Consider the following 10,853-nt stretch of genomic DNA (forward strand, 5'->3'; position numbering starts at 1 on the left):
GCTATGACAACAAGGGAGAGTGTAGGGTGTGAAAGTGATTTCAGCAATGTGTAGGACCACATTTAGAGTCAGTGAATATACAAGGTGAGAGAAAGAGGGAAAAAGAACCAGAGATTTAGTTATTTGGACAGCCAGCTGGGCCAGGCTGGTCTAGAAATGAGCCCACAAGCTGATATTGATTTCTAATAGTTGTAGTGCCAAATATTTGTACTTTGCTGTTTAATTATAACAGCATGTGCATTTGTTTAATTTAATGTATGCATTACATAAATTCAATTTTATATCTATTTTGATAAATTGAATTTAAAAAGAACTGATAATAAAGTGGCCTGAGTACAGTTTTATAATTCAGAGCTTACTTTATAGGTGGCAAAGAATAAATACCCTGATCATTGACTAAAGAAATCAGCATATTGGTTCACAATGGACTCACTAATGCCTGGGACCTAGGAGCTGTGAAGCCTAGCAAAACATACACCCACACCATAGACTCCCAGAATGAAACCATCTGTTAACATGGACAGGGTTTGAGGCAGAGGAGAGAATAACACCCTCATTGTTGGAAGAAAATTTTCATATTGGTCAGGGATTCATGTCTCTAGAGCAATTCTAATGTTACATATTGTAAGAGACATGGAAAACTAGTTTCAGATGAGGGAGGAATTTTCTGCTCTGGTAAAAGCTCTCTTCCAATCACAAGGTCTTTTAGACGTGTGATCGTTGTGGCCTAGAACTTTAATGGTATTCATATTTTATTCAAATCTGGAGCTAAGATTCAGCGATGCTGCAGTATGGAGTGAAATATAGAGGAAAGAGTCAATTCACTGGGGTTCTATTGATGGACTTCACTGGTACCATCTATGATATTTCCAGTCTTTTACATTTCCTTCCACCATAGCAGTTGTCAATGAAATCAATATCTTAACCAGTTTTCCCAGGAAAAAAAAGACTGCAAGATTTTCCAAACACATTTGCATTGATTTTTTTATATTTCCAGGTACTGCAGCACATTTTCCTCACACCTCCAGGGTTGGTGGATGAATCCTGCCTCCGCCCTGTTTTTTTGCATGTTCTCCCTGTGCTTTGGAGGTTTGCTCCAGGTACTCTTGTTTCCTCCCAGTCCAAATACATGTGTTGTAGGCTGATTGGCATTTCCAAATTGTCTGTTGTGTGTAAATGTGTGTGCAGTTGTGCTCTGCAATGGTTTGGCAACCCGTCCAGGGTGTCCCCTCCCTTGTGCCCCAAGTTTCCTGGGATAGGCTCCAGGCTCCCCATGACCCTGTGTAGGATAAGCAGTACAGAAAATAAATGAATAGATGAATTTCCAGCTACTGCTGCATAATTATTTCAGGTCACTTAGACTCAGTTCACTCTTCCCTCAAGCATGCTGCCCGGGTCTTGGAAATACAGCATGTTCCAATACAATTAATGAGTCCTATCTTTAAAGGACACTCCAGCCAAAATCAAAAATGTAATCATTGATAGATCTGTTGTAAACATGCCTACTTGCAAAATACAGAGATGATGCAACAGGCTCTGTAGCAAGATTTCCCCATTTGAATACTGGGGAAACCCCCTCCAGATTACATATCTTAGAGGTGCATGCAAAATTTGAAATGCTACAATGGGGTTGTGGTGGATATTTGGGTGGGAAGGTGAATGGGGAGAATGGCGGTGGTGCTCACTAGATAAATGTATGTTCAAGGAAGTGAGATATCTAGCTAACTAATGGTAATGAGCACTGACTTTGTAAGTAAATTATTGAGATAGATCAATTAGATTACTGAACTGACAGAAACAAGTCAGCAAATGAGGATTTTTTGAGTTACTGAGCAGTGACCTCCAACCATACAGTTTTGAGCCAGAATATACAGAGGAACTGTGCTAGTGAGAAGAGCAACAGGAGGCAAGCAGAGAGCAACTGTAGGTCTTTCAAAATTAAAAAATTAAAATTAGCCAAATAATTGAAATTAGCAACACAAGTAACTACCATAATGTCAGCTAACAATGCTTCATGACTATTTACCTTTGTGTTAAAACTTTATTAGCCATCTTATTAGTAGTTACATCGGAGAAGACAAGCATTTGCTAGTGGACATTGACTAGTTCTCCCAAGCTGCTTTTGTTCCGGGCATGGAATTTATCTGCTCTCTGTTTTGTACTAAATAAAGACAGGATTGCCATCTTATTTAGTGGAAGACCAAGGAACTCTGCTTTCAAACCCATTTTTTAGTCCAGTTTGAAGTGCTGGCTGCACATACAAATATCCATAGGGATTTAGTGTTTGTAAAGAAAAAGAGGTGTCAGTGCATTCTGGTTAGAAAGAGATCTATCTATCAAGAATTTTATTTTGGAATCAGATGGACAAAAATGTTATCCATGTATTATTATGCAATACCACTAAAAGACTTGGAGTGCTGTTCAGCTAAAGTAACATTTTCAAATGGTGTAATTCTAGAAGATTCTTATGGCTTGGCATCCTGTCAGTGGTTAAAAGGTGCTAAGCAGTGGTCTAACCTGAAATATACACATATCTCATAGAAACTCCAAGCATTAACCCTAGAAAGAAATGAAAGTAGGCATACAAGTCTCTTGATGCTTACAACTTTGTTGTTTGTGGGCATGTTAAGTTTTGTTTTATGATTACAACACCAGGGACCTTACACTGAAAGCCGAGGTGCTTCCCAGCCAGATGCTATAAATTCTTTTGTAAGCTGAACTAAGTTAGATAGCTATATGTGTCCATTATAGGCAACTCCTCAGTAAGAACATGATTGAATCCGACCTGCAGCCTCATTTCATTTGGGCAACGTGAACTTGGAAAAAATAAATACTTGAAAAAAAAAAAAAAAAAAATACTAAAACACTATTGCTTAACATTGTCTCACCACCCAGAATTCACAGCAGATCTGTAGCGTAGTCATCAGAAGGTTACCTTAAACCGTAATACCATAAAATTTGCTAATCCTGTTTCTCACCACAGTGTCTGGTATCCAATAACATGTGATTAAAAAAGGAATGCATTCATAAAATAAACCTTTTTTATAATCAGTATAATAATAATAATATATAATATTATTACCTAATAGGGCATACACTTTAGTTTCAGTTAGTCCTTCTTTATCCTATAGAAACATCCTATTCTAATTTCAGAGCTTATAGATTATTGGTGTTGGTCAATAGAATATGTTAAATATGTAAAATTAATAAATAAATAAAAATAAAAACTTTACAAAAAATTACAGCCCTTCAGGGTCTCACAAAAATGCTGTTAGAGCTAAATAGGTTTGATATTACAGATGATTTGATATTTGATATTAATTTGGCTACGCATGTTAAATTTTTGTTAGCATACCAATTTTACTGATAGTTAGCTACTTAGCCAAGATGAAATGGGTGATGCAAAGCTGCAGCAGAATTATCCCTCCAAATGCCTGTAAAAACAACCATCTTCTGTTGGCTTGGAAACGGGTCCTGTTCAATAGCATGCATAACACTATTTTAGAAAATAAATTTTGGCTTGCATTTAAAAATCACTAGAGTCCTGTTATGTTTTTTCTGTCATATCGTCAGGGTTTTGGGCCAAGCCTTGGATGGAAATAAAACAACACTGAGTATACATTTAACAAAACAATTTATAAGACAGCTTACTTAAGGTGGAACTACTTACAGAGGCCAAAGGTTTACATACACCCAGGCTAAAGATATTCAGTCTCAGTTTTTCACAACTCCACACATTCAAGTTACCATACATTTCTTTTCACAAGTCAGTTAAGGCATCTACTTTGTTCCCATTAGAGGGAATTTTAAAACAATTGATTAGAGACAGACTTATTTCAGCTTTAATTTATTATTTCAGAATTCCAGTGGGTCAGCTGTTTACATACACCAAGTTGACTGTCTCTTTAAACAGTTTGGAAGATTCCAGAAATTGATGCAAAGGCTTTTAGAAGCTTCTGTTTACCCAATTGTCATAACTTGGAGTTAACTGGGAGCATAACTTTGGCTGTATTTTAGGGCTGACCTTTCAAGCTAGTGCCTTTTAACCCTTGGTACCATGGGAAGATTCAAGCAACTCATCCAAGAAAAAAAAAACGTGGACTTCCACAAGTCCAGTTCCTCCCTAGCAGCAATTTTTAAACAACTGAAGGGACCACTAGCATCTGTACAAACAACTGTATGCAAATATAAAAATATATATATTGGGACCACACAGACACTACATCATTCAGGAAGGAGCCACAAATTAACTCCTGGGGGTGAATGAACATTGGGCTGAAGGTTCCAACTGAATCACAAGACAACAACAAGGAACTGGTGCAGTTAGAGGCATCAGGTACCAAAGTATGTACATCCACCATTAAGAGGGTCCTACACTGCCATGGCCTGAAAGGCTGTAGCTCAAAAGAAGATGCCTACTCCAAGACTGGCATTAAAAAAACAGACTGAAGTTGCTTTGTTTGAAAAGGGACTGGTGCACTTCAGAAGATAGATGGCATCATGAGGAAGGAGGATTATCTAGAAATACTGAAGCAACACCTCGAGACATCAGCCAGAAAGTTAGAACTTGGTTGTAAGTGGGACTTTAAGCAAGACAATGGTCCTAAGCATACCTCCAAAGTTGTAACAAAATGGCTTATTGGGGAAAAACATCCAGCAAAGTATTGTGAAAACCAAATACAAATGACAAATAACGAATTACAAATAACAAAATGTATGTAAACGTTTGACACACTGAAAATCTGCTATAGTAAATAAAAGCAGAAATAAATCTGTCTCTTAGCTGTTATTTTGAAATGACCATTTATGGAAATAAAGGAGAGGCCCTAACTGACTTTACACAGGAAATATTTGGTAACATGAAAGTAGAGCTGTGGAAAATTGAGTGTGATTGTCTTTAGACTAGGTGTATGTAAACTTTTGGCCTCAATTGTAGAAGCCATACTGATAAGTCGAAAAACTACCTAGGTGTAAAGAAAGACACTGATAATGTGAGTGATGATAATTTGTTAAGGGTTAAGGTACGTTAAGGGTTATGTTGACCTGAAGAATATGCTTTGTTCCCTATTGAATGCTAGATTACTCTTCAAACATGGAAAAACAAGGTAATTCTCAGGAACTAATTCATATTTCACTTTAAAACATACAAATCTTTATAAAAATATAGAACTTGTGTTTTTCCATATATTCTGTTCTTTATCCAGACAATTCATCCATACAAACAATAAAACAGAATGCATCAGACACAGGATGAATGCTTTTCCTTGAAAGGAACAGTTGTACCACAAAGGTTCTTCCAATTATCTCTAAAGCTCTAACTATTTGATGCAGAGTACTCAGACCTTCAAAGAGATACCCCTCTTCATGTCACATAAATCCTTCCCTGAGATTTAACAAGTAGGATATTGAACAAAAAGCTCAAGGTTTATATTTATGAGACTTATAAGGCACAAATTCTTCCTATTCCTCCTATTTCTTAATCCTTAATCAGTTTGCAGAACAGTTCCTGTATTATCAAACGTAACCTTCTTATTTTCATTTCTGCAATTGCAGAGACTATTCTCCAGTTTTCCTCTCTGCAACATTAGCTCTCTGCAGTCTGTTTTTTGCAGTTGTGCAATGTGGTTATAGGGTTTGTTAGCATCATAAAAATAACTTGGCACCCATTTTCATTTTCCAAGGTTATTTTGCTTTCTTTCTTTTAGGGTGCTGCAAAGTGTAGGTGTGGTGTCATATTTTAAGCACTCGTTTGTTTGCTTTACTGTTTTATATTATTGTCTTCTGCTTTCACTGTCTAATACTAAACCTTAATGGTTAAAAATTAAATGTCAGTTGCTTTATAAACTTGGTTAGGATGCTGTAATTTACTCTCATCATCAAACTGGTACTGTGAACTCTTTTGGTCTTATGGTCAATTTTTCTGACATTCCCATCACTTTCTTTTTGTCAGCAGTATTCATTCTGTCTTGTGAGCTAATGGGTTCGGTATTCCTGGCTGCTGGGTTTAGCTTGTGTAACAGCTTCAAGGCTTACTGCATTCACTTGGCTGTCACAAGGATGACAGATGGAGAGGCTTGCTCATGCCATCCATTATTATCAGCTCAGAGAAGAGAAGAGTGAAAGCACTAGCTCAAACACTACCTGTGACACCTACCTTATCTACCACCATCCCCAACTTTCACATGGAAACAAAAGCGATTACACAGAAGTACATGAAGCCATGCCATACACTATGGTGTAGCTCTGGCTTACAAACCGAGAACTTATTTGTTTATGACTAATCAAAGGTATAAAGTGAGAGCTTACTGGAATTACTAACATGTATTTTTGCATTTTATTCTCAATAGGTTCATATTATAAGTGCTAGTAGTTGCAGAAAAGATAAACATAATATTGCCTGGTGAGACAGGAGCTCAGATTAAAAGGTATGTTCTATTAGTAATAGATGAATGCTAGATGGTAGATAAATGGGTAACAACCTAGAGAGTATTCTGACCATAGAATAGTCCAGATGGATAAATTAATCAAACCTTGTTGACATCTTTTGTCAAACAGAAGATTTGCCAAAAGATTCAGAGCACCTTGCATTGTGTGAGAATGATGCTTGCAATGTTGATCCCTGAGAATAAAGCATGTGACCTTGGATTTGAGTTTGCATTCATTAGCCTGAATTTCTGATTGCCCACTTCTAATGAATATCCTCTCTGAAGGCATAACCAAAGCTTTTTCTGTATCATCAACACAAACAATACTTCATCCATTGGGAAAGATTTCAATAAGCTGCTCTTTAGCTTGGTGCCAACACCACCTTCTCCTCCTCAGCAGTGCACTGTGAGTATGGAGAGACACAAGGGAGAGGATCTTGTTTTATCCATGGACCGATGAGGGAGACAGATGGTCTCACAGCCAGAGCTGCATCTCCATTCTCTTCATCTTGGCAGCTAGACATGACAGTCTATGACTCAAGTCACGGCGCTTCCTGGAACCACATACGTGCACTCCAGACATTTTGTTATGGAAGTATGACTAATTAAGATTTTAATGTAAAATCTGATGGACTGTAGATGAGCAGTATTCAAGCCATAAGCACTAATCACTTGAGTTTAAGAACAACTTGTCTACTTTAACAGCATGAAATCAAGTGCATATTTTTTTCTTGTACTCCCCCTACAGACCCTTCAACTAAAAGATAACAGCTGCCTTACGTCTAACAGCTTTCTAAATCTTGTTATGAAACCTCTTTTCTACTGAGAGCAGAAGGGAAAATGTGATGAGAGGAGATAGTCTGTCTTTGATCTCAGGCAGACTTTACACACTTTGATTAGTATTCTGATTAGTATTCAATTTCAAATTATATCATGAGTTGTCAAAACTGTACACCTTTAAAAAATGACCCTATAGTTGCCATTGTACTTCACATGAATATACTCATATAAAAGTACTCATAATTCTTCCTGGAATAAACCTAGGTATACATATAATTCTTCTTTTATTTAAAGAAGAAAATATGGAATAAGAGGAGGAACAGCCACCCTGATCTACTGTATGGTACAAGAAATGTGATATTGTTCCAATAGTATTCTCTCCTTCGCCATTTCAGTGCAGCAAAAATGGCTCATAGCAAACTACCACTCATTAAACAGTGAGTGCTACTGCTGGCTCCATGATTAATGTGCAGTCTCTCATAGCCCATGGCATATTAAAGGAGAGAACATATAATGTCTTTTGGGGTTTGTAAAAGCATTATTATGATCAATCAATGGATTTGAAGCTGCCTCTCTTGTTACTAATGCTCAGAGAATGTCTTTGTTGTGGCTAGTTTCCACTGGTTGAAATAGTATGAGGTGCCAGCTGGAATTTGAGGGCTGTGATCATATATACTAGAATTTTCACGCTAGTCTGAGCAATGTGACTGGAAGAAGACCTTAAGTCAGTGATGCACTGATCAGTAGTCTGTGCAGTTTTGTGATATATTTAACTTGACATTCAAAACTGTGTCAGACAGTAAAGCTACAAAGAAAACGTGGCTAAATTGCACTATGAACCAAGAATAGTCTAGTCTATGAACGAGTCTATTCTGGATTTCCATTAATGCAGTGTAATAAGATGGGAAAGGTGTGTCATGGTGGAAATCCAATATGTCTCATTTACTTTATGACTTTAATGCAATTTCTGCTAGGAAGAAAAATGTTTTGAGAGCATGCAAAAACCTTCAGCAGGGCTCTTTGCTAAGAGCTTTATGCAAATCTTAGCATGACAATAATATGTAATAAATAAATAAATAAATAAATAAATAAATAATCTGTTGTACTGTAGCATTACCACAGTGATACCTTATCTCAAATTGCAAACTCAAAATCTTTTTGTGTAGAGAAATAAAAATAATATCGGAATACTGCATGTTCTAGTTTTCCTGTTTTTTAAAGGAAACTCTGCTGTTGACATCTGTCATCTCTCATCTCTGTTATTGATTAAGTACAGCTTGTCAAATGATGATATTGGAAAAGTGTTTTGGGTCAAAGATTTTGGAAAATCTTTGAGAACAGGTGTAAGCTTTCTTTATGGTGCTCTACAGAATCTCAGTCAAAAGGTTCCACTTGACATGAAGACTCCATATACTGGAAGTAATTCCTGCTTAGTTATTAAGGGAGAGCTACAGAATGGGAGATATCTAACCATACAGCACTGGGGATCTTTGTTATATATTATAGCTTTCAAAATGTTAATTATTACGTAACTTTGTCGCCTCATAATGGGATCGTATGTGCCTGATGAACTTGCACAAATCTGCCATGTCTAGCCATTTAGGAGTTTTAGGGTGTCTCAGGAACTTCCTAAAAACAGTGTGTGATGGTGAGACAAACCTAGCTGTTAACAAGAGATAGTGTTGTGTTTGTGAATAATGTGTTGAAAAATTGAAGGTGTAGATGGCATTTACCTGTTATTTAGTGATGAGATTTCGCAACTTCATAGCGTGAGAGAATCTAATTATTCATTGCCTATTTTGACTGCTTACTGACTGACGTCATTACATCGACATATTTCTCCAACTCTACCTAGATTCTATTTCTAGTTCTTTCACATTTGGAGTTGCAACACTTACAAGCATGGGTGTCATATATCATAACTGAAGGTCTGGGCTGACTGCAGTGTATACTGACATACAGTGCTGTGCAAAAGTCTTAAGCACATGCAAAGAAATGCTGTGATGCAAACATGCCTTCAGAAATAATGACACTGAATGTTTCTGCATAAAAAATAGTGTAAAGAGCAGTAAACAGCAATAAACTAAACAAAGTCAATATTTGGTGTGATAACCCTTTGCATTAAAAGTACATCAGTAGGTTCAGGTATACTTTGTGCAGTTTTATAAGGAAACTGGCTGGTAGGTTTTACTGAGCATTTTGGAGAATCTGCTTGTCTGTCACACTTGCTTCTGTTTTTGCAGGTTAAACCCCACAGCCTTCATTATGTTTTAGTCTGAAAAGTGGTGTATTATATATATATTGCTTTCTTTACTGACATACTGACATTTTTCTTAAACATTCATTTTTTTGTTGGAAAAAGTAATGTTTGGAAATATAATGTTTTTTGTACTGACTCAATAATGCAGAAGTCATAAAATAAACATCTATAAAAAAATTAGGGTGCCTAAGATTTTGCACAGTACTGCATGTACTCCATCTGTATGAATTCCAGGTGAAGTTGGAAACTAATACACTGTGAAGATGATATAAAATATTTTGCCAGAATATAGCTCATGCAATGAACTAAATAAAAAAACGTACTCTAACTAAGCATCAGTGCCTTAGATTTGTGCACTTTATTAATGAAAATCCCACATGAAAATAGTCCAGAGCTTCATACTTGCAGTGTTCTGCAGTACTGTTCTCCTAATGAAGCTATAAAACTGTGCTGCTGCTGTTGCTGCTGTTGGATGCTGGTGGTGCTGACCGCTGAATGTTGTTGATTAGTATAATTGAGATAATAATCTAGCTTTTTCATTCATATCTCAGCATGCTTCAGCCTTGCTTCAATTTGTAGTAATCCCTTGGGGCTATCAACTGGCTATTGTCACTGTGTCACTGCTGAATTATTTGATATGCTTCTGTGCTCATTTCATTTCAAGTAATATCACCTCATGATTTCAGTCATAAAATATTAATGAAAAGGGGGAAGAATCTAATCCTGGGACATAGAGACTCTGACATGCACATACATTTTCTGCAAGGCAGTAGATGTACATATACCTTGCCTTCCTCTTGAAAACACTCCTACAAATGGATTCATCTCCAAATATGCAGGTGTTTGTGTATGTGTGTATGTATATATATATATATATATATATATATATATATATATATATGTGTGTGTGTGTGTGTGTGTGTGTGTATAAAATTTATTCATTGATTTCCGGTTTGTCTCAGTGCTGGAAATAGTTAAACAGTGTACAGACCCAACATTGTTTTCTTCCACTGATCTCAGGATCAAAAAGCAGGCAAGAGGAAGGGAGAGAAAGTGGGGCATGCTTGTCTTGTATTCCTCAAGGCTTATTTCTGGTACAGCACTGCTTATGTATTCATTAGAAAAACCATAAAAAAATATGCAATTTCGTGACAATCTCTGTTCTGGCGTAACTGTTTTACTTGCTCCCAAAAATAGCTAGATCAAACGCTAGTTGATGCAATATTGTGGACCACAAAATCTTCAGAGAGACACTGTGATGTGTGATTTAGTGTCTAAAACCTATGCACAATTTTAGAAAAAAAAAAAGGTTCCTCAAGGATTATTTGAATATTTAATGGCTCTAGCTTTCTACAAAGGTTGTACTTAGATCATTTTAAAACAAAACC

This window comes from Pangasianodon hypophthalmus, chromosome 24, assembly GCF_027358585.1.
Source record: "Pangasianodon hypophthalmus isolate fPanHyp1 chromosome 24, fPanHyp1.pri, whole genome shotgun sequence".
Lineage (NCBI taxonomy): Eukaryota > Metazoa > Chordata > Actinopteri > Siluriformes > Pangasiidae > Pangasianodon > Pangasianodon hypophthalmus.